General features: G+C 39.9%; 1 long non-coding RNA gene across 1 annotated transcript in view; it reads right to left on the reverse strand.

Annotated features, from left to right (window-relative positions):
• Positions 1-14,062: 14,062 nt before the first annotated feature.
• Positions 14,063-25,277, reverse strand: part of LOC139611104 (uncharacterized) — a 31,950-nt gene continuing 20,735 nt past the window's right edge. The window contains exons 2-3 of the long non-coding RNA XR_011686261.1: positions 16,267-16,424; positions 14,063-16,157 (exon numbers count right to left, since the gene is read on the reverse strand). This is a non-coding gene — a long non-coding RNA (uncharacterized lncRNA). The remainder of the gene's footprint in view (positions 16,158-16,266; positions 16,425-25,277) is intronic.

Here is a 25,277-nt window from a genome sequence, read left to right on the forward strand (position 1 = left end):
GCCTCTATTAGTCCTTGATCACTGGCTGCCTGACAGCGGAGTCAACATGCAGGGCATTAGGGCCTGACATGGGATCAAATAAAGGCTAATTTATTGGGTGCCTGTACATAGTAAAACCACATTAACCAGTCCCTTTCCTGGTTTTGTTTTTTAATAATTAAATTAGCTGAAATGAACAAATGAACTGAGTAGATGAACATGAGGGGCAGTTATTTTTACTGCTGCAGATAATATATTTTTCTAATGTTTAAGAGACAAGCAGCAGATTCAGATAGACATGGAGGAGTGCGACATAGCACAGTCTGCAGGGGGTGGTTTTTGCATTATTACCATTCATTATAGGTATTAACATTAAAAACTACTTGACACCTCAGATTTTGGAGAGCTGTGCGTTTTCTGTGAATATCATATTGGTTTAATTTAAAGGCAGGATGGATGCCAACCTGACTTTTTTTTTTTTTTTTTTTTTTGGAAGGCATTTGCTGATTTAAAAAAAACTCAGGAGGATTTGGTTGAATGTCATGTTTACATTGCAGGGTACAGAGTTAGATACAAAGCATTAGAAGCTGTTATGATAGAGAATACCTTTAACATCTGCTATTGATTCATGTGTATTTTCATGTAGAAAAGTGTTATCAAAAGATTAAAATCAGAGTATCACTCTCCCTGAGGGCTTCTTTAACTGCTCCGACCACCAAACTTGATGTGAAGGTGTTTGTAGGATGGATTAAATGCATTTAGACATCACTGCTGTGAACTAAAATTACCACACACTCACAAAGTGATAATGGCAAGCATGTACAAGGTCACTGTATTTTTGGAACTGTCTCTGTTCTTCATCACGTTCCACAATATCAAACAAAAGTACTTTATGGTTCAAACTTTCTTTCCAAGGACTACACTTGTTAGCGCCGCCAAAGAGGTTGTTTTCAGAACATTTATTAGTCAGTAGGATATTTTAACACTTACTAACCAGACTTAAATGATATTTGGTCAAACATTATTAAAAACTGATTTTGGTGGGGATAGTGCCAGCATGTGATCATTTAAGTAGGTTTTGTCCAAAACCCCTGAACTGAAATTGTGCCAGGATGCCTGAGGAGAGGAGCTTGTCGATGGTTCAACAGCCTCTGAACCCCTCATCCCCCACACACCTTTCCAATGTTGAAATTGGAGGGACCACATCCAACAATCGCATCTAACAAAATTGTCAAGGTTAAAACGTCTCTCACAAGCTTCCATGTTTACAACCGAGTGCAAGAGAATTAAAGTCTTAGTGTGCAGCATCATTCTGATGTGCACTATCATGCATTTTGTTTCCTCTGGAAAATATTTCACCGTGCTTTGATGCAGATCCAAATCAATAACTACGAAACATTTTTTTCATGTTTGTTTGTTTTGACTTAATTTTTTCCTATAAAACATATATTTGCAAGAATTATAACAACCCAGACCATTTTTCTGGTCAGACTCTTGGTAAATGTGAAGGGGTGAGAGTTAGGGTTGTGTGTTATGTGTAGTGAGAGTGTGTAAAGAAAGAACAGCCTGAATGTGCTCAACATGAGGTAAGGTGGCAAAAGGAGTGAGTGGGTTTTTTTGTGGTAGTGTCGGGAGATGTGGTACAAGAGGGTTGTGGCAGGAGTGTGCAGTTTTAAGGGGGATCAGAGACTGTGTTTGTGTCTGTGTGTGTGCTGGAGCTGGCTTCCTCTACATCAAATGGAGTTGGTCTTACAAGGTTTAAAAATGCAAATACAAATGTGAAGTGTGCATGAAAAGTGAGAGTACTCTCTGACATGTCTTTAGGCCATCTATTTTCATTTCATTGCCTTGCACAGGCCAGACATTCAGTCTTTTCCAAAATTCCCCCATCTACCTTTCCTCTGCATCCTGAACAAAGGCTTTTGCTGTTTTGGACCGTCATTTATAAAACTGTGCATAGGGTCCACAACAAAAGTTTACATGCAAACACAAGACACAAAAGATGTACGCCAAAAAATAATCAGATTTATAAAACTGTGCGCACGTAAATTTCACTTTATAAATCACAATTAACTTGAAAATATGTGCACTTTGGCGGGCCTCATGTTCTGCCCAAAACACTGCCACAGTTAACCATAAACTCATGAATATTGATCTTGTTCCTGTGGAGAATGGAGGCAATGTGTCAAACAAAAAGCTGTGGACTGCAACAGCTGTTCATGCAACAAACAGGACAAATTCCCAAAATTCAACAAAGTGGTCAGACATGGAGGTGGATACCTTAAAGGCTTTAATATACACCGACAAGTGTATGGCCCGATCGGTGGAAGGAACAGGAATAGCGAAGCTCACCTCTTGGTATTTACTTCCATCTATAGGCTATAGACACGTACATAGCTGATTAAATCACACACTCAATTAACCCGAGGTGTTTCTCTCGTTTTCACCATTGATGTGTAGGTAGTATAGGTGAGGTGGCTGAAGTAGGCAGCTCCACAATGTCTCCAGTGTGCTCTGTGCAACCTGACAGCTCAGTCATGTGTTCACTGAAGCTACTCCGTACTAAAAACTATCTGAAACTAATTAAAATTGTAGTTGGTTGAATATTCACAGTGTCAGAGGGCTCTGTTAGAAATCTACCAACACTCACTTATCCACTTCCCTAAGAATTTGATGCAATGTGATAATTATTTCATAAGTTAATGTGGTTGAGATGAAAAGAAATAAGGATATTCAGAGATAATATCACATCCTAGGAACATTCCGGGCATTTCAGCCACTCAAACTGAGACTGAGCGTGAGTCTCAGATCGTCTCCTCTCAGCTCTGAGGGTTTAGGAATGTGGAGCCAGTGATGGGACCTTAGTTAAATGATGAATCAATTGTGAATGGTTAAGATTTGAGTTGGTCTTTGTCTTTTAAAACACAGCAGTGCATATGGAATAATTAGTGTCTTAAAAGCACAAACAAAATATAACGCAGCTGGCCTTAATGTTTATCAGGTTGTGAGTGTATCATATTATTATTCCTTTAATATGAAGTGAAATTAAATCCATGAGAAGATAATCATAAAATCTGGCTTCAATTCACTATTTCACCATTTCTGTCGCTAATTTCCTCAGTCTACAAGATGTTTGTACGTGTGGGTCAGAGTTTCTGTACAGGTAACACACATTCTCCCGTTGAGTTTGTTTTAATAAATCCCTTCTTCTCTGCAGGACGTGACGCACGAATGTTTCAAACCCTATTTCTACACACAATAAATGATACTCAGTGAAGTCTTTAGTTTGTGTTGAACCCTGTTCCAGTTAATATTCTGGTGTCTGACCAAATATGAAATGTAATGTATTAGGTTCCACATCATATATTTTGCTAATAATTACATTATTTACTTGGGAATCTCTACTACTCACTAATGTCTCTGTGAGTGGGAGTTATTACAATGATTTCTTTTCTCTGTTTGTTCTCATTTACTCCCCCTTGAGCTGACCTCCCACTGGCTGTTGCTGCAATTGAGCTCATTCTTGGAGACCCTTTGAATACTTCATGACACACAAGCCAAGAAAATCAACAAATCTGAAAAAAATAGAGTGGCTCAAGCACCGCAGGTCTTGTCATGCAGCGCATTCAGAAACTATTCAGACCCCTTCACTTTTCTCACTGTTTGTTATGTTTTAGCCTTTTGCAGAAATCATTTAAATTCATTTTTTCCCTCATCAATCTACACTCAGCAACCCATAATGACAAACCGAAACAGACTTTTAGACACGTTTGAAAATGTATTAAAAATGAAAAACTGAGATATCACATTGCCAAATATTCACACCCTTTACTCAGTGCTTAGTTGAAGTGCCTTGGCGGCGATTACAGCCTCCAGTCTTCTTGGGTAGGAGACAACAGGGTTTGCACACCTGGATTTGGGGATTTTCTGCCATTCTTTTCTTCAGATCCTCTAAAGATCCATGAGCTTCGGTTGTTGAGACCGTTGGTGGACAGCCATGTTCAGGTCTCTCCAGAGATGTTGGAAGTGAAGGCTCTGGCAGAGTTGTCCTTCAGCCACTCCTGCGTTGTCTTGGCTGTGTGCTGAGGGTCACTGCCCTGTTGGAGACTGAACCTTCACTCCAGTCTGAGGTCCTAGGCGCTCTGGACCACTCATTAAGGATATATCTGTACACTGAGTTGAGGCAAAACAGTTAAATCTTGGTTTCATTAGACAGGAACATTTTGTTTGTCACAGTCTGAGAGTCCTTTAGGTGCCTTTTTGCAAACTTTCACTGAGGTGAGGCTTCTCTCTGACCACTCTGCCATAAAGCCCAGATCAGTTGAGTGCTGCAGTGGTGGTTGTCCTTCTGGAAGTTTCTCCCATCTCCACACAGGATTTAAGCAGCACGGCCAGAGTGACCATCAAGTTCTTGGTCAGAATGATGGGAGGCCACTGTGCTCTCTGAGACCTTCAATTCAGCAGAACTTATTACTAACCTTCCCCAGATCTGTGCCTCAACACAATCCAGTCTCTGAGCTCTGCAGACAGTTCCTTTGACCTCATGGCTTGGTTTTGGCTCTGATATGCATTTGCAGCTGAGAGACTTTATATAGACAGGTGTGTGCTTTCCCAAATCCTGTCAAATCAACTGAATTTACCACAGGTGGACTCCAATAATGGTCGTGATCACCTCAAAGATGATCAAGAGAAATGGGAGGCACCTGAGCAAAAATTCAAGTGTCATAGCAAAGGGCCTGAATACTTATGTCAATGTGATATTTCAGTTTTTGCTTTTTAATATATGTGTAAAAATTTATAGAATTCTGTTTTGGATTTATCATAATGGGGTATTGAGTGTAGTTTAATGAGGGAAAAAATGACTTTAAACGATTTTAGTGAAAAGCTGCAACATAACAAACAGTAAGAAAATGTGAAGGTGTCTGAACACTTGAATACATTGAACACTGAATGCACTGTACGTGGTTATTTGCACTTGGGACTATTGTGCCCAAAACCCCCTCAATCTCAGATTCAGTTTGATGGTCATAATGTCTCAGATTTGGAATCGGTGGAGAAATAGCCTGGTGTGATATAGTCTAAGACTGTGTCGTAATAAGCAATATGTGGTTCCACATTGACTGGGGCAGGTGAGGGTGCACCACACAGGTGTTTTGATGGCATAGTGCAGCCTACCACCTGGAGTGGTGGTGACCAGAAAACACAATGACAATCCCTAAAAAACAGATTTCTACAAAGATCGTCATGAAATTCTACAGTCAACTCAGATCATCATAGGAGAAACAGATAATTTTGCATTTTCCAGCCTTGAGTCAATGTTAATACAACCTGCTTTGTCGCAATTCAGTAACCCTTTTTCAGGTTCAAAGTCCTTTGGCATAGAATCTAGAAGAGCTAAAACAGAAACAGGTTGTTCGTAATCCCCCAGCTTCGCCTCCTTATGAATCCAGGTTTAACCAGTGGTGATAATACATGAAAGCTGATGGACTGGGGGAAAAAAACTATTTTCATCCTAGGAGAAGTGGTGCTTTTATTTTGAAGACTGTCCAACAAAAACAATTTATACAGTAGAGTACAGTAGAGAGTCAGTCCTACAGAGCAAAAAAAATATCAAATGAAGCTATTAAATGTTTAGTAATATCCCTATGCAGGCTGATGTCTTATACCACTGTATTTTTCTGAGTGTACCCCATCCTATCTTTGTGGATATTTTGCTTGGGTAGGTAGAGTGAAGGTACTTCCCAAGTTTAAGGCAAGTTTAATTTTTATTCTCTGTAAAAACCTAAAATAGTAACTACATGAATTAGATTTGTTACTATTAAGGCCATGGGTAATTTGAAGAAGTACCATCAGTACTAGAAGCATGATCAAAATAGTGTCTGTTGGAGATGTCTTCAGTCCTTTGCATGCAACGTTTTCTTTTTTTGTCAATGAATTTTCTGACCAAAAGATCTTCAATGCCCCAGGATCCTCTAGGAAATGCAATGCCACATTTTTCATACATTTGGATCCAACAGTCTTAACCTAATCTGCCATGATTATATAATCTGTTTCAGGATGAGAACAAAAGGCTGGGGTTCAATCCTAGAGTACACGCACTAATGTCAGATGGTGAGGAGGTCATGGACCTGACGAAATAATTTTTCTAATTTCTCTCTATCCTCTCTTTCTCCCCTCTCTGCTTCAGAATAGTGAATAATAGTGAATAGTGTGCCTACAGCACAGAGCCCACAGGAACAGTGATGAGGTTTTCAGTGATGCACTTTGCCTTTCAGCATAGTAGAAGTTGTCCAATTGATGTCACATTCTGCAAGTGCTCCATGCCAGTCTATCATCACTGGACTGTATCTTCAGCCGATTTTCATTATAGTGCAGGTTCAAGATGCTTAGTGGAGCAGCCGCACTTCAGGGCCCTTTGTCCAAATAAGTAATTCATTAGGAAAGAATGTTTTGGCTATTTTGGGATCCTGTGCTTGCTTTGTTTATACTGAAATGATAGTCAAATTGTAATCAAAAGCAACCAAATCAATTTACTTAAACACACCACAGCCTGTTTTAATGCAGGTGAGCAACACATTGTATTGTAATTCTACACAGTTACAGTTTAGATTTTACTGTGCATGTATCAAAGCTGATCTGCACCAATTCATTACTTAAGAAAACCATGTAATCCATTTATACCATATCAACACAAAAAGAAAGATAAGAGCATACAGAAGATTTACCTGCCTTATGTTTTCATCTCTTAGTTTTAGTTTTGCTAACAAATGATAACTGTGCAGTACAGGCAGCGTGATGATGTCTCAATGGTTAAGAGCGCCGTGAGTGTACATATTACAGTTAAAAAAACCTCTCCTGGCAAATGTGAAACACATGTTGGCTCCATATGAAAGCAATAAACAGCTTCTGGCCCCATGTCCTCAATTCCTGCCATCATACAGGGCGAGCGTAGATAATAGCAATGATGACTGCCCAAAACACATTTATTGCATTAAATTATTTAGTATATGGTGCTTTCAAGCCCCTAAGGTTATACGACACACAATCATTCGCCATTAATCACGCAGTTTGAAACCCTAATCAGAGTCATGTGTGAAAGCTTAGTGTAATCTTAGTAATGAGTAGATTTTTCTATTATGCGATTGTCAGAAGTTGTTGATTGTCATAGTGCCATACTGGCTTACGCTGAGAAAATGAAATGCAATATTATAATTTCATTTTCTGATATTGGATATCTTTTTTTTATAGTTTATAGAGTTCAATAATGCCACACGCTCCACCAACATAAACTATTTATATTTGATCTTGATATTTTCCTTTTTAATAGCAGTCAGACATTGACTTGTACATATGAACAGCAATTACTCTACATATTTTTCCATGCAATGTCCTCTCTATAGTTGGCATACTTGCTGCTACAGTATCGTGTCCTTAGCAGACACTGGCTGGCTAGTGCCCTGAGAGTGTCCCCATAGTCTGGCACCCCAGTTCACACATGGACACACAAATCATCACTGCTACAGCTTTAACAAATAAAACTAAAGACAGTGCATTCTTGTTCATATTTTTCTAGACACTGTGGACAATAGCACCAGACATTAACTTCAAAACGAGAGAAAACAAAAGGAAAAGACCTTCCTGAAAAGATCTGGCTTTATTAGACTGTCAAAAATGATGGCCCACTAATAGGAACCGCAGGTCACTGGAGACTTTGTGGCCTGAGTCTAATGCAGTCCGCCTAACAGTCTTTTTTACTGCTGAGAGAACAGTGGTTATGGCAGAGCAAGACTAGGACCGGCAACCACAATGTCACTCATAGCACTGTGCCCAGACTCTGTGTGGGTACGTGTGTGTGTGTGTGTGTGTGTGTGTGTATGTGAAAAGGCATTTCTGTGTTGTAAAAGTTCCTGAGCGGCCTGTCCATCTACAGGGTGTGTACATGTGTGTGTTTTGTCTCTCACACGTCAAGGAACCACCCCACCATTTGATCACTACAGCACAGAGACTGCGTGAGGACAGTGGTGGTTTACACGGGCATTCTTTGTCTATCCCCTCAGGTCACCTACAGATCCAGATGTGAGATAGCTTGTAACCTACAGTGACTCTGGTGGCGTCTGGTGGAGACCTCCAGCAGTTCAAAGTGTTTGCAGTCTGCAGCTGCTGAATTTGGCGGGAACCATTATTTTGCTGGAATTAGTTAATGTCTGTTGTGCTTGGGAGAACTTGTGAATGCTTGTGGGTGTGTGTGTGTTTGGTGTGTGTGTGTGTGTGTGTGTGTGTGTCCCATAAAGATAAAGGATGTTAGACTATTTCATAAAGGGCTCCTAAATGCTGTGCTGCTGCTGGCTGTTTGTTTAGAGAGAAAACAAGCCGAAGGAGACAGGGGAAAGAGACTCTTCAATTTCCTTATCTCTGATTCTCCCTGGTAACTGTCCAATATCCTTAGTGTGTGTGTGTGTGTGTGTGTGAGTCTGTCTTCTCCTGCAGAGTCCAGCCTGTGCGACCTGCATTCACAAGCAGTCTCTTTTGCTCTGCTTGCCATAGTAACAACCTCCATATGGCGGGCGTTATGATGTTGCGCTTTTTCTTGCATGAAATGGATTGGAGAGAACTGATGACGGCCCAAGCTTTTTCCAGAGTTTTCACTGTACTTTCCATCATACACACACACGCACGCTTACTCAGTGATTTGCTTATGTCCAAACAAACAATGGTGAATGTACAGTAAACTACAAGAAACAGTAAACTGCTGTTCATATGCACACACACATACACACACACAGACTCAAACACAGACAAATACACGCATACTGTACATCCACCAGCCAATGCTACAAAACTAAAACAGCCCCCAAAATCACAGACACATACAACTGTGTCATTTACTCAAAACTGAGAGTTAAGGCTGAGAGTTACCAGCTTCCTAAATTTTAGTTTACTTCTACAGACTACTTTAGAAGTAGCAAGAACAGAAAACATGAAGACTTTCTTTCTCATCTTGTTGGGATGAAGACCAAGATGAACGGGGAGAAGGTTACAAAGATAATGGGAATTATCTCGTGAGGATACCAAATTGGGAGTTTCCACAGTAACCATAAAAACCACTGTATGTTACTGTCATCCTTCCCCACCTTGACTTATTTTGGTTGCAGCCATCAGGCCATGCTCTCAGAAGCTATAAACTATTTCCAGTTTAAATATCAAGCCTTCATTCTGCTTTCTTGCCCTTTCTACATCGAGCTCCTCATCTCTCTGCCATTCTCTTTGCTTCCCTGTCTTGCTCATCCTGCTCTTCCTGCAGCTGCCCTCAGCCTGACATCTCTCCTCCTTTCTCTCTGCCGTTGTTTTAATAGCAAAGCTCTCCCAGCCAGATGTACTCAACAGTCGGAGTTTATCTTACCTTGGTTTTAAAACACAGGTCCTTCACATGATTAAAAAGAGTCAGGAACTTAGAGCAGACTTCAAAAGAAGGGGATGAGAGACCTCAGGGAGAGAAGGAGAGATGGACTAAGCACCTAACGATGACAATACATTCATTTTCATGCGTGTGCACACTGAACGATGCAACTAGCTATCACTGTCAAGAATAAATGATAAATCCCACTTTGAAAATACAGCATAGATACAAGGAAAAGAAAATGATATGCATAATAACATATAAAAAAATAAAAGCTCGTGTAAAGCATTACACTTCAAACAAATGAGGGCTTGCAATCTTGTTTGTGTTCTTTTTAAAATTTTAACGAGCCAATAAAGAGAATACTTCCATAGATATTATAATGCTACTGCTGCAGCCCAGGGTCCTCACGAGGGAGGGTACTATGAAATTGATTTTGTTCAGAGTTGGCCTCCTGCAAGCAACAGCTGCCCGGCTGCAAGTCTTGCACCCTGATCTCTGCATCTTCAATAGGGTTCCAATGGGGGATGAACCCACTGGAACCATAGAGTGCATATAACAATGGACCTAGACTCTGGGTCTGAAAAGTGAATGCCTGAAATGCCTTAAACCTGCATTCTACCTAATGACCATCATGGGGCGACTCCACTGGCTTGCAAAAAGAAGTCTCATTGTATTGAAGTCTATGTGAAAATGGCCCTACTTCTCACTTGATTTATTACCTCAGTAAATGTTTTTAAAGAAGTTTATGATCTAAATCACTAGTTTCAAGTCTTCTTCGGTACAATATGATGTTCATCTTTTTAAATTATGATCCCGTTTAGAAGAAAATAGACATAAAGCAGTGTATGCATAAGGGTGTGGATACCGTGTGATTGACAGACTGTATCACACACGATGACCTCCCTGAAAATCAGGATGGAGTGCAAAGCAAGTCTGATCCACCCCTCTCTCCTCCAAATATGGTTTCTCCTGGTTTCAAAAAACCAAGATGGCTACAGCCAAAATGCAAACTCAAGGCTTCAAAATGGCAGTTCACAAACCAAATGAGTGACATGGGTCATGGTGGGTTGCCACTTGATTGGAACACAGCTTCATGCTCCCCTGTCATGCTATAAAATGTTCTGGCCTGTAGAAAGCCCAGATAAGCTCCAAGGCTTTCCCAGGATGACAAGCTGCAGTGCACTAAGACCAGGACTACATGACACGAAACTGACTACATTTGAAAACGGCATGCCTTGACACACAGGCATATTTTTGTTTGATTGGAAAAATACTGGAGACAGTAATGATACGTTGACTAAAGAGGGAATTTGTTGGCTCTTAGAGGCTGTTGTGAAATGCCTTTGAGTGATGCGTCATAACCTAATACCTGATGGAGTCTCTGCTGCATGCTACTGCATAAAATCTGAATGTCACAGTCTGGTTTATATCATCACTGCATAAACTGGACAGAATATTATCCATTAAATTAGTTTGTACAAGTGTTTCCCATCCCCACAGCTGGTGGAGTGCTTTAAAACTCCACTGAAGTATTTGTGGATCAGTGCAGTGATCCATAAATCAATGCACGAGGACAGCCAGAGAAAAACTGTAGGACCATGATATTAACAATGCAGGAGGTACCCTACAAGGGGTTTCCCCCTTTGGACTGTTACATATATGTGATCACAAACCTTGAGGTGTCTTTGACCTATAATTAAACAAAGCTGGGTGAATGAGTGGTCCAAGCACCACTGCCACACTGAAACCCCCCACAGGGTTGTGATGTGGTCTTGCTCCCAATTCCTGTTTGAACACAAGCTAAAGGTTTGGTCTGAATGGAAGCAAAGCTGAAAATGGGAGTAATGGATGAATCCCATAGTGACTGTTGCAGGTTACATACTCCAGCATGACTGCATTACATGTTGCCATAAGCAATTCAGTAGTATGGATTCATTGTTGAAATTAGATTTTTATCCTGTGCTCAGGGTTGATGCACCACTGACTTGGATTTGAATAAGAGTTCCTGGCAGGTTCATTTGTTCCCACAAGTAAAAAATGTCTGTACACCACGTGGCTTGTACAGATTTGTCACATGTCCATTCAGATGTTGCTGCTCAAGGACAAACTAAATTTCAACAAGTCACATATGGACATCTTTCTGTAATGCATACAGTTGTGGATGGAGAGCAAAGCAGTCACTTGGGTTGCAGGCAAATCTGTGCTTGGACAGATAAAGCAGCACTGATTGCAGCTTGTCTTACAGGCCCAAATTTTGAAAGTAGAAAAGACAGTATGAGGGATTGGCAGGCTGATTCAGGTCTTTCAACTACACCTTCTCATAGCCGACCAGAGTTGTGTCTCAGATCTGGTCCAGCAAATGATGAAAATTAAAGTTCGATCAGGAAAGAGAGATTAGGCTGGCTGAGAGTTGTCTTCCATTCTGGTCTTGCACTAAAAGCTTCATGAAGACGACAAAACACTGACACACAACATACAACTAAACAATAACACACAGACCACAAATACCATCTTAGATCTGTAGATACAAGTAAGTACAGTAAAATTAGAACCAGCTGCCCAATGTCATGCTAATTGGTAAAAGCCAAGAATATTTATTTTTTTGATGGTGATGATGATGATGATGATGATTCACATCATGCATCTGTTTGTGTGTGTGTGTGTCCAAGTACACCTGCGTGTGTTTAAATGATACAAATGAAACCTTATATCTGATATCAAGTGATGGCTTGTTCTGTACATGTGCAAAGACTGGAATGAAAGGGCGGGTTTGGCAACAAGAAAATACTGTGTAATTCTGGCAATGTTGTTTTTGTGTTGAAGTTACATAAATAATAGCTGTTATTCCAATGGAAAATCAAGAATAGACGTAAAGTGTAAACTGATGACTTTGAATGCGAATGATATCCAGCTGCATTTTCATATTCTGCTTTCATTCTGCTAGCCTCAAAGCGCATATTGTATTCTCATCTGAGGACCCTATTTAGGACACACCCTACCCCTTGCAAACTTGAGGACGTGATCGCATTGGTCCTTGGTTAACTTTCAAGTTTGGAGTGTTTCTAAGATGTGTTTTCAGTTGGCACTAAAACTGGATCTTTCAAGGACAAAAGAACTGCCCAATAACGTGAGCAATACTTAAATCTTTAAATCATGTTAGAAAAAGAAGGCAACATGCAGGGACCTGGGTTTGTCCCTGGATTAGCTTACTGTATTTTTCTCCATTACCGACGGGCTGCAACTAACTGCTATTTTCAATCTGATTCCAATACTAGTATTGGAAATACCTCCTCGGTGAGTATGCGAGTCTATGCACCAATCTGATACCGCATCATTTATTCTAAACTTTTCTCAGAAATCAATTCTTTTTTGCTGCTCTAAAACAGCAGCAGCCTACACAGGAAAGTTGCACTGTACAGCCACTGGCAACTACTGTTGTACAGCAGAAAAGAAGAATAGATTTCTGGTAAATAGCGTAAGGTTAGCTGTCGGGCGAGGTCGCAAATTGAAGGATGCTGTCCTATCCGATCCTGGACCTATAACCAATAAATTATTGAGAATTATTACATTTTGATAGAGTTTCTGTTTTAACCAGCATTCATGTGTTTGTTCATGTTTTACAAAGGGTTCAACTTGAGCCATTCCATACAACAATAACAGCATATAGTAGTTTTGGGGTTGTTTTTTTTTTTTATGAAATGGTATCAGATCAGTACTCAGCATCAACTGACACACAAGTTCCATTGTTGGAATCTGTAAGGAAAAAACAGTATCGGATCATCTCTAATTTTCATTATCAATAAGCTGTTGATCATTTTTTGGATTTATCAATTCATCATTTGATAAATAAAACATGGTGCCATGGTGCTGTCAAACCAAGATCTTTAGTTTACATTTTTATTCAACAGAGAAAAACAGCAAATCCTCATACTAGAGGAGCTGTAATCAGCGGTTTTGAATAATGAGTGATCAGCTGTTAAAATATCAACTTTAAAACAGCCTGAATATGTTTAACTTTTTTTTTTTCTTCTTGGAGTATGTGTCAGCTCAGGTCAGTTCAAAGGCCCTTCTTACTTGTTGTCTGTTCCGTGCTTAAATACAAATTTTCAGATGCCTCTGTTACGTTTGGTGTATTACTGCAGCACTTGGTGAGGATCACCAATCGTATGCCTATCATAGTTTTATAAAACATTTACCTCTTTTACGTACTATGCAGTGTAGGTGGAGAGGAAACAAGGCAACAAATCTCACATATACCACAGGCCTCATACATTTGTGTTTCCTCAATTTCTCAGTATTCTTGCAGTCCCACTTTGGACATGACACATGAGAGACAGAAGCAATGCGTGGAAAACTACAAACACCAGTGTATCATCCAAGTGTGAAGCATCTTACAGTACTCAGCCCGGAGCCTTGGACCAACCTGCTCATCAAAGACAGAGGGGGAATTACCCTGGCCTGATGAACACACACCCATACACACACACATTCAAACAAACACAGACACAGGTCTAATGAGTCCCAGCTGTGAATGGTTGCGTGATACAGCAAGACAACAACTAATGTGGAGAGGAGGTAGGACATGTTGACCTACTAAACACACAGGGGGAGAGGGAGAGGAGAGAGAGAGAGAGAGAGAGAGAGAGAGAGAGAGAGAGAGAGAGAGAGAGAGAGAGAGAGAGAGAGAGAGAGAGAGAGAGAGAGAGAGAGAGAGAGAGAGAGAGAGAGAGAGAGAGAGAGAGAGAGAGAGATGAAGGGAAGGTGAGAGAGAGTTAGGAAGTGGAAAGTGCAACAAAGACGCACACAGCTGAATTGACTTACTACAGTAGAAAACAACAACCATGTGTAACTGCCAACAGATAACACTAAAGCGGTTATTTCCTCAAATATTTGACACTAAAATATAGACAAATTTAAAAAAAAAAAAAAAAAAAGCATTGGTGCATGTAGACTCATCCCTCAGCAGCTGTTGGGGGGAAGTAAATGATGTCAGTCTAATCACTCCTGACATGCTCCATAGTACAGACAAAAACCAGTCTAAACAGAGTTGCCATGTGCTATTGTGAAGATCGTATATGGATCAGATAATCATTGTGAACAGGAATATGTCTCTCACAAAACTTGAAACCAGAGAAATTAAGAAAGAACTGAAGGCTGAGTGTTTGTGTGTTTGAACTTAACTTTGCATCCTTTATTTCACTGTGGTGTTGACATCTCTGAACCAGAGAATGTGCCCATATCCCCATAAAAGTTCCCTCAGTACTGTCAGTGCCTGTAAAGTCAGTTTTTCATTATCGGTCAAAGAAGCAACTGTTGGCTTTGTAAGTTAAAGTCTGCAAATCTTGAAACAAAGCAGGTTTGTGGGAATTTGATTTTAGTGAGTTTAACCTCTGTCTGAAAAGTCTATGTGAAGAAAAGCTGCAGTTCGCTGTTCACGAGTCAGAGTGAAGAATTTGGAAACATCTCAACCACATTTTTTTCTGATCAATTGCTTGTTAATATTCCATGTATGCAAATACAGGAATACAGTCTGAGTGTGCAAGGTCATTATTGACCTGGGAGAATAAAATTTTGTAGTTTAAAAGCCTGGGAAAAAATTTTATAACAATTACTTATACTGAATTTTATTTTAATTCATATTTTACAATTATCTAATTTTCCTACTGTCAAACTGTCTGCTCTAGAACACAGATGATCAGTATTTTCTGTTGATGAAAGCATCAATGCATCATCAAGTTACAGTACAGCTTTAAAATGGGACAGAGTGCCTCTGGTCCTGCTTGGCCTGAAACATGAAAGACTAAAGTTGCAGGTGAGACCATGGAAAAACCACATGCTGTATAATCTCAAGACCTACAGACCTATCCATCTCTCTCCTTATCTCTTTATGTATTCATCCATACGAGTTATATAAGAATGTCTTCTGAGCTCACTCTCAAACTGCCCAGGGAGGATAAAAATTTATCTATTTCAACATCTCTGCAAGACAGCAGGAATGTGTCAGAGTAGACACGTTATTCTGGGTGTCCTCCCCTCAGCCAGCAGGGCTGCGTGTGTTGATGTTTAACTGGCAAACAGCTCAAGAAGGGAAACCTTAGAATGTAGAGCTCACAGTAAAATGCCACTGTGAGGTAGCTGCAAACCACCCTGTTTTCAGTTGTGTGTATTTAAATTTAAAGCTTATCAGAGGATATTAATCTTCTACTGACATGAATGACTAATAGCAAACAAACATCATGGCTGAACAATGCAAAATGATCAACTTCCCCTGCTATGTTTTACTTTATCAGCAATCTGATCAAATAATCACACCTGATCATCTATAAACTTATGAAAAAAATGTGTATTGTCATTTTAAGAGGCAACATGAAGCATAGGCCTATAGATGTATGTGTAAATGAGGAGCTGGGAGTCTCTTGGGTTGGGTATATTTTGGGTTTTTGCAATAGTGAGGCTAAAATGATTAATGATTTAAAATGATAAATGAAATCGTGCCTGAATAGATATTTAGCAAAAGATAATGGACACAACAATGGTCCACAACATCAAAGAACAGCTTTATTATTCAGACAAAGTTGAACTTGATGAACAATGTAGAAATTGTTACCAGTTGAAACTTAAGCTCCTCTAGAGCTTATTTCTTGGCACAATGCTTGTGAGATTGAGGCTGAAAAATACATAAAGTTGTGTTTAGACATGTTACGTGTTCCTCTGCATTGTCCTCCTCATGATCATCCAATCCCTCTTTCTCAGTCTCCTGAAGGCCCACCATTGGAAGCTATTAACACAATTTTGTACATATTACTAGTAATACTTCATAATAAAAACTACTTCACATTGAAAACTGAAGCAGGCACCCATGGGAAACAAGGATGAGCATAAAATACCTGTTCTGTTGCACTGCCAACTGCTGCTTTCTCCAACCTGTCCCTGGCATCAGCAACAGCACATCCAAGTTTGCCTTTGAAGTGAGGGTCCATCAAAGTGGACTCCTGGAGGGATTTCTGAATATTTTCATCCAGAATCATGGTGTGTTCTGGCAGATCTGGAACACAAATACACATTTTGAATTACTACTACTCTGGATCTACATTGCTGAGGATGTTTGAAACAAATAACTTTTTAGGGTTACACTACTTACTAAGAAGGCGCTGCTACTCTGGCAGGACAGCTTTGCCTATGGCGGACCTCTTCAGCCGCACCACGACAGCTCTGAATCTGGCACATCACTTTGTAATGGCACTGAACTTTAGATTCTTCAGTGCAATATTCATATCACCGGCGTTGTCTACTGTGGCAGCTACAACTTTAGTGTTTATCTGGAATTTCTCCAGAACGCATTTCGTCTGCCACCCATACACAGCTTTGGTGTTTAGCATGTTCTGCTTAATGTGGCCATGACTGGTATAGTGCACAGTTTATTGTTAAATAGTGGTCCACGTTGAACAGATCATCCCTAGATGAAACAAATGCTTTTTTTCACATTGCTTTCATTTTTTTCATTTTATCTGAACCACGAAGATTACACACTGCAGCTTTAGACATTTTAACAGTCAACTACCTGCTGCCATAAGAGCAAGTGTTATGCTAACTAGCAATGGCAAGTGTGGTGACTCTTCTATTGCCTGTAACGTATCTATCTTGTGATAGACATATTTTGCGCATTTTTTTTCCCATTCTGACCGAGTAAAACATCAAAAGCACTAATAATAACATCAGTAACTATTTTGTTTGTTGCATCGCACCTGTCAGCAGGTGAAAACATAGCTGACTGAGGTAAAGACCTGTTTGCGCTGCAGACTCTGTAAAACAAACAAAGAAATAATGCAATAATCACCTCCCCACTAACATTTTAAGAGGTGAAGTCAACCACACCACAGCATCTGGTCAAAAATGGTCTCAACACACACTCACACACATGCACACATATGATACACACAAGCAGGCAAGCACATAAATATATAAACTCCCTGTTACAGTTACTTTCTCCAAGCACACACACGTTCAGCGCACACAGTCACGCTTTCAGATCTGGCCACCCAACACTCATCTAGCTAATAAAGCTTTTGGGCCGCAGCCCGGAGAGGGGCTGGTTTGAGGGGCTGTTCAGAGTAAACAGAGCTTTAAAAACAATAACAAGTCACTTGTGAAAGAATCTGAGTTTGTAGCGGCTCTGTGGACTAATAAACTGTGTATTAGCGGCCAACTTTATTGGGACCTCAGGGGAAATGTGTGGAGGTGTTTGCTTGAGGAATACAACAGAAATCAGACAGCCTGGTGTCGCAGAGTCAGGAGGGACAACAAACATGTACCCACAGATGCAGACTCACACTTATGGCTCGTCATTGTCATATTTATGGATTTTCACTGATGAATACGCCAGACTATTGTTTAAACTCAAAAGTTGTGTTTCTTGCTGAAAGCCAAAGTTACTGTAAACAAGAGGCGCTGATGTAGCAAAACTTTCGCCACAACACAATGCGTCATCATCTAGCAAAGCAATGTGTGCAGATTTGTTTGTTACGTCAGCAGCTTGATTCGACTGTTTATCTAGTATTAGTCAGAGGAAGTATTGTAACCCTCTGTTTTGACGACTGAATTTTTCTTTTTTTAATTAATGGACTTATCACTCAGATGAGTCCTGCTGGATCGTATTTCATCACCTCACCAGAGGACTCAACTACGAAGCAAGTTCAACGTAACCAGAATATCTTTTCGTTATCTGGCTTAACTGAACCTAACATTAACTGTCCTGGATAACCTGTGCTACAAAGCTGGTTATCAACTGGTACACTTAACTCTGGTTTTACCTATACAGCTACAAGCACACTGATGTGAAAGAGGCGGAGTTGTTAATTGTAAGCAACATCACCAGAACCATTAATAAAGTACTTAATATGGTAAGAGAAGAAATGCTGATACCAGTCGGTACATTTGGTTATGGTGACACCCAAAAGTGATATTCAACAAGGTGAAATGTGAACCGTATGATCTCATGACTTGAATGTAAAGAACCACTTGAAACTATAAGTTAAGTTATGAAAATCTGGCCTAGGATATTCTGTAAATAGGTGTAATTATTAAGTTTCTTACTGAGTGAGTCTGCGATATATTATATATATATATATATATATATATATATATACACACATATATACACACACATATACACACATACATATACATAGAAGTAAAAATGTTCTTTTTTTTTTTAAATCACATTTTTCAAATGATAATTTACACATGATTTAATTGAATTCCTTCAAAATCCAAATTGTGAAATTGCTCTGCAGAGCTGATGTTGTTCTGTCCACTCACTTCGGCAACAAGCCAACATTAGACTTCTGATTTGTTATTGTGGTAACGTTACTCTAGGGCAGTTTAAAAGAGCAGCATGCAGCCATACCTTTGATTGTAATTTTTCCATCTATTGCATTGAACAGAAAATGCTTCCACATTACTTGCTGGATGATGGTTTGGTGTCATGATTATCTGTTCGGGATAAGGTCACGAGTTTCCTCTGTTATGTTTTTCAAACAGGACAATAGCATAGTTTGATGGGCGACAGGGTATGCAACAGATTTTACAGACACAACCGGGACACAGTCTGTCTGCCCTTACACAGAGTGAATTTTGAATTAAATCTGACCATTACAGATCAAATATTCAATTTTATTGTCATGTTTGAATAGAAGCTCAAATTTTGAATAACAAACGATAACCCTGATAAACACACATGCACTTACAAACACATGCGCACACAGCCATGTTCTGCTCCAAGTTCAGGTCACCCCACCTCACCACAGTCTCCGCAGACTGGGGGAGAAATGAAATAATGTTCACACTGACAAAGAAAAAACACTCTCTCCATCCAAAGAATGAGCAGGGAAAACAGGCGAGCGGCACAGCTAGTGAGGTGGAAAAGTATTCCTCACACAAAGAATCAGCACAAAAGGCCAGGCCCACTGGAGACTGGAAGATGTAGCCACAAAATCCTGGCTCTAAAACCACACAAAAAACAATAACTGTTGATCTTTGGAGGCTAGAAAAAAAGAAAAACCTGCCCTGATGAGTTTTAATGCAGAGTTGTAAAATTAGAATGTCTGTCTAGAAATATCTGCTGTCTTTTTCCCCAATCCGAGACAGCAGTGCCAATATTAATACACCTCTTAGAACACAGAGACAATGTTATTTCAACTGGCTATTGAGTATCTGTGTGAGTGTTTGCGTGTGTGCAAAAAATTACATCTAGAAATAGCCAAAATGACCCCTGAAAAGCCAAGTTTAAAAACCACGCACACGCACACACACACACACACGCACGCACGCACGCACGCACTCACACACACACACGGTGGAATCTGTGCTATGTTTGTTTTGTTTTGTTTAATTCCAGACCCCCAGTATGAGAGCTGACAGAACAGTGAAACAGGAGCTGAACAAGGGCCAGACACTGCTAGGAATGAGACCAAAAAGTACTCACTCACACCTTCCTAAGCCTCCGCCGAGGTGCACTTCATCTGTCATATTTACAGCAATCTTGAAACCATCTCTCAACAGAAGAACCGGGGCGAGGTGTACACTAAAGGAGGTTGTTTTAAGGTCTACTCATGGTACCTCGTACCATAGAAGTGATAACATTTACACAAGACACAATATTTGTAGAATCATTAATTACCTACTAAACATTGTGTTACCAGAAAGACCACTATGATTTAGACTTCATTAAAATGTCATTTGTGTCTAAAGTGGTTTCATACTGTGCCAAAAGACAGTGACTTTGTAAACATGAAAAGCTGAGGATAGAGCTAGATAACACCTGCCAACACTGTGGGAAAAAAAAAAAAAAAACCCTGACCCTCACCCTGTCCATCAGACACAACCTCAGTAGACCCTTTTCACAGTGGACATTCAGGAACACCACAGCAGGAAAAGCACAGGTGTAATTGATAACTTTAAAAGAGACTGCATTCACTTTGGGTGAGCTAGTGCCTGGTCCTGGTATTGTGCACGCTGGCTTCCTGCCACAGCTTACTGGAACACTTAGTGGTGGATGACATGATGGATGACAGGATGGATGACATGATGGATGACATTACAATTTGATTTATCTATCAAAATGGCTGCCATGACCAAAATCTATTGACTGTTAGCTTGTGGATTGTAGCAACTAGCAGAGTGACATCATGGGTCAACACATCATGAGCGTTTGGATATCAAATGCTTTATTGACATTTCCAAAAGAGTGTGGTTACTGACTTATTTATTCATTGCTCCTTCGCCCTCTGCCCCCTGATCAAAGAACACAAGCGATGGACATGTGGTCTTTTACAACTCTGCACTGCTGTGATGGGTTTTTTTCACAGCAGCAGACATTTTGATTCGTCATAGCAGGAAAAGCACATGTGCTACTAATAACATTATCGATGGCTCTGTTCTATTCAAGTGTCCCAGTAAGCTGTGACGTGTGATGGTGAGTCAGCATGCACAATACCAGGAGCCTGAAACTGAAGCAGCTAAATGAAATTCATTCATTATTCATTTTGCTTTTCCTTATGTGTCATTTTAAAACTTCTTCTGTGAAAAAGGCGTATTCTCCAGAGACTTGTGGTCTGTGAGCCAAGACCATTTTTGAAAAATACAATCAAACCCATCCCTACCTACATATTCTGTTTAATTTGGACATCATTCACTTTATGGAGAGCCAAATACACTCACTACCATTTTACTGGGATGTCACTGGACCAAAATACACTATGAGGATGATGATTAGAGTAAATTCCACCTGTATTCGTGTGAAATGCTGTCAAAATCATGCCAAATCAGGAAGCACACAATCTACAAAAAATACACTTCATTAATTTCATGAAATAGTAACTGACCCTTCCAACAGTAAAAATTTATAATTCATTTTTTGGCATCTATGCTGTTAGTTCTTACAGCTCTTATTTGTACAACTGGGCTTCAGGGGCAAAAAGCTAATGCAAACAACTTTGATATGATTTCAGGAAATAACCCTCGGGAAAGACCTTGTATAAAGAGCTATACAAACAATGCTGATTTTGATTTTCAGAACGACATGAGCCGTGGTCCCTGATGGGAGAGCAGAAATCATCTGTGCTTCTCCACATCCAAACAGACAGGCAGGTAATTTTAGACCTCGGGAGAACAAATTGGCCTGTTTCACCCACACAAGTCAATCAAGACAGTGAGGGGGAGGGGAGAAGGAGACAGGCAGACAGAAAGAGAAAGAGAGGGTAAAACAGAGAACCAGACAAAAGGCAGAGGATAACAGACAACAACAAAAAAAGATGATTTAAAATCAAAACTGATAGAAATGGATAATCACAGACAATTTGTGAAAGAAAAAGGAGGAGAAAAAAAATCTGTCTCTCCATCCTCCCACTGGTGGTCCATGTTCCCACTGTTGCCTCTCTTGATTTAATTGCCTGGGTAGGAGTGAGATCAGAGCAGCAGTTCAGCACTAGGCTTCTATCAGACTTGAGAAACAATAACAAATAAGAAATTAAAGAGATGAGAGAGGAAGAGAAAAAAAAAGACCAAGGACGATAGAAGAAAGAATAAGAAACCAGTGAAATGTGAGGAAAAGGCATATAAAAAGCACACACTTAGAGAACGAGGAGGAAGACTGAGCAGAAAAATGTGAGTGAAAGAAAGGGAGGGATGGAGGAAAAGCAGAAACAGGGAGAGCTGGTGGTCCATTTCCTTGTTTCAGCTATATTTAATTACCTAAGTAGGAGTAAGTTCAGTAGATCAGTAGTAGGAGTAGCAGGCCTTCATCAAAGCAGCAGTCACTGCTTATTAGAATATTATTACAGAACAGCAGCAGCCAGCCAGTGGGCTGATTACTGACTGGGTCCAATGGGAGGCCTCATTTGACTGGAATGTATGGAGGCTGAAATGGAGAACAGGGATAAACACAGAAATACCATTTATAGACCAAACGTTTTGATATACTTTTATAAAAACTGTGTCCACAGAAGCGAGTGCAAAAGACCAGGCGGTCTTTAACATTATTCATTGACTTTCCATGACTTTCATTCAGCTCTGCACATGATATTTTCTCAACTCTTAATCAAAAAACATTGATGTAATATTTTCAGCTAATGAAAGCAACATCTTAACTTATCTTTCCAGGTATTAAATGATTGGAATATGGAATTCCTAAAAGACAATTATGCAGATGATCAAAAGAATATTTTTGTAGTTTGTGGAACGGCTGATGGATGAATTAAACTAGGTTTGTATAATTTCATAAGAGGAAATGTATGATAGCTTCACATACCTAGATATAAACACAAATACTATAAAATATAAAATAAATCAGATGTAGAAATGTAATAAGCAAAGACTATTTAGAAAATTAAATAGGCTACAGAAAAGGGCTAAAAAAACAATATACATCTATCTAATTTACCTTTTGGTTTTTGGAGCCTACACTATGACAAGGGTGATGTGAAGCTTAGATGAGGGAACAGATGAGACAGAGTAGATGTTTGACCATGCCTGTGTTAAAATTGGCTGTTTTTACTCAAACCATTCTGCTTTCTTAGCTGAATTAAACCAAATGGAAGCAAAATGACCAAAGTCATGGACAAGCAAAATATTTAACTTTAATCAGACATTGAAGCCTAAAGACAGAATAGGTGATCAAAATACAGACCTGATCTATGAAAACCAATTCTAGGATAAAACACAAGTAGAACAGGATGCTGGATAATTAGCATAAACTACAGGACTTCAGATCATATCCCCTCCACCAATCAGGACAGAGACTGAACTCAGGTTGATTGGTTGGTTGACTGGGTGAAATTAGGCAAAGCAATGACTGATATTTATCCCCAGATTTGATATGGCTGGTTGACATGGTCCTCCGCTACACAACACGCACACACGCACACAAACACAAGTAAGCACGCTTACCTCTGCAACACACAGCAACACATTACATGTCTCCAAACTCACGCACACACAGAAACATACACACACCTCGTGTGGTCCAACCAACGACCACCGTGACTGAATGAGACACAAACACACAAACCACAAGCATTCAGTCATTCCTGACTGAGAAAATATTCATGCAAAAGTTTGATTTGATAGAATGGATAACGTGTGTGAGGCAGTGCCCAAGAAAATTCACTTCTGCATGGTAACACTGTTCATATGCATTCATATTTTTCACAGTTTTTGTGACTATGGGAATGTAGGTAACACAGGTTTTCAAATTCAGCTCAACATAAAGCTGAAATTGTCTCATAATACTGGGAACGAGCCAAAATATTATATAAGACAAATTGTACAGAGATGCAAGAATATCCATAAAAAAAAAAATTTAAAAAAGGTTTTTTCCCCTTTTTGCATTTTTGTTCCAGACTTTTTGGAAATGCAAGGTCTCCTCGGGCAGTTGAGTGAAGCAGCCGCCTTGCCGAGTTGGATATCAACTGTTTGGCATGTTTGCACTAATATGACTTGGATCACAAGTTTAAGTACCAGCCCTGCCAAAAACCACAACAGTGTCAGCCGGGGTGGTGTGGAGGATTTCTGAAGAATTATGTCTGGGATTTCAGTTTGGGCAGTATCTTTTCTGAAGTCCTGGGATTAATCCCTGTCTAACAACACAATGAAGCACTGAAGAAAATTTAGTGCTTTCAAATGAACTGAATCAAATGTCTTCTTACTTCTCTCCCTCCTTACTCCCCTGGCCCCTCTTTTTCTGTCTCTACAGACACAAAGTGCATCAACATGAGCACATGCCAAATGTGAGGTGGCAGAGAGTGTGTGCATATGTGTGTGTAGCGTCCAGGCGTAGAGCGAGTCAAGGTTGGCCTAATTGGAGGTTGTTTGTATGTCTCGGAGAACGTGTAAATGATGGAGGCAAGAAGAAAATGAAGGAGAGGGAGGGAGCAGGTGGCCTCCTTCATCTGGACCACAGCTGTACGCAGCATGACTCACACACTCCTACCTTGACCAAAAGAGACACACACGAACGTACAACACACAGAGGCACATGCACACACGCACGTTCAAACAGATTCTGTGCAACACTATAATAAGCTGGAGACATCTTGAGTCAGACTACAGGGACCTCCACGTCACCTGCTGACACATCTTTGATAAGACAGCACATTAAATAAATCATTCAATTACACTTTTAATTAACACTTTTTTGTCATGTCATTTTCTTATGTTTGTTACATCATTATACAGCAGGAAACATCCTACTATGCTCAACATTTTTTTTCATGCTTATCTTTAAAGTTTCTGAGCCATACCAAACACCATTACCATAACAAAGTCATCCACCCTTAATATATCCTACCTTATCACTAAAATAGTTTGTAATGACAATACGAAATCTAAAGACAAATTGATTCAAACTGTCTCCAATCCAAAATGTCAAATGGTGCTGAGGAAATTAACCATTTTAGATAACTCCTATAAAAGCAAGTTGATCATCATCTCATCACTGGTGGTGAAAACAGTCAAAAAATAATAAAATAATACTACAGCATGTAAAATATCTGATTGAGGTCTACTTAAAGTTAGGATGGCCTGCATCTTTCTACATGGGTCATTGTGTTTCATTCACTTCCAGTCAGGCTTTACAGGCAGCTGACAGCTCTGTCTGGGGTTCACCTACAGGCTACAGGTTATTTTGCTCTGTGCATATGTGTGTGTGTGTGTGTGTGTGTGTGTGTGTGTGTGTGTGTGTGTGTGTGTGTGTACACATGTGGAGGAGACATGGGAGTGCTTGCCCTCCAGGGTGTAGTTAAGGTCCTTTGGTGCTCAAGCTTTTTTCCCCCCTCTCATTTCAGTTTGATTCCTGGAACACTTAACATAGCAAATGCATGAGCATATGCACACACACGCACGC

Source organism: Trachinotus anak, unplaced genomic scaffold (assembly GCF_046630095.1).
Source record: "Trachinotus anak isolate AG129_WGS33_773 ecotype Australia unplaced genomic scaffold, CSIRO_AGI_Tana_v1 ptg000028l, whole genome shotgun sequence".
In the NCBI taxonomy this organism is placed as follows: domain Eukaryota; kingdom Metazoa; phylum Chordata; class Actinopteri; order Carangiformes; family Carangidae; genus Trachinotus; species Trachinotus anak.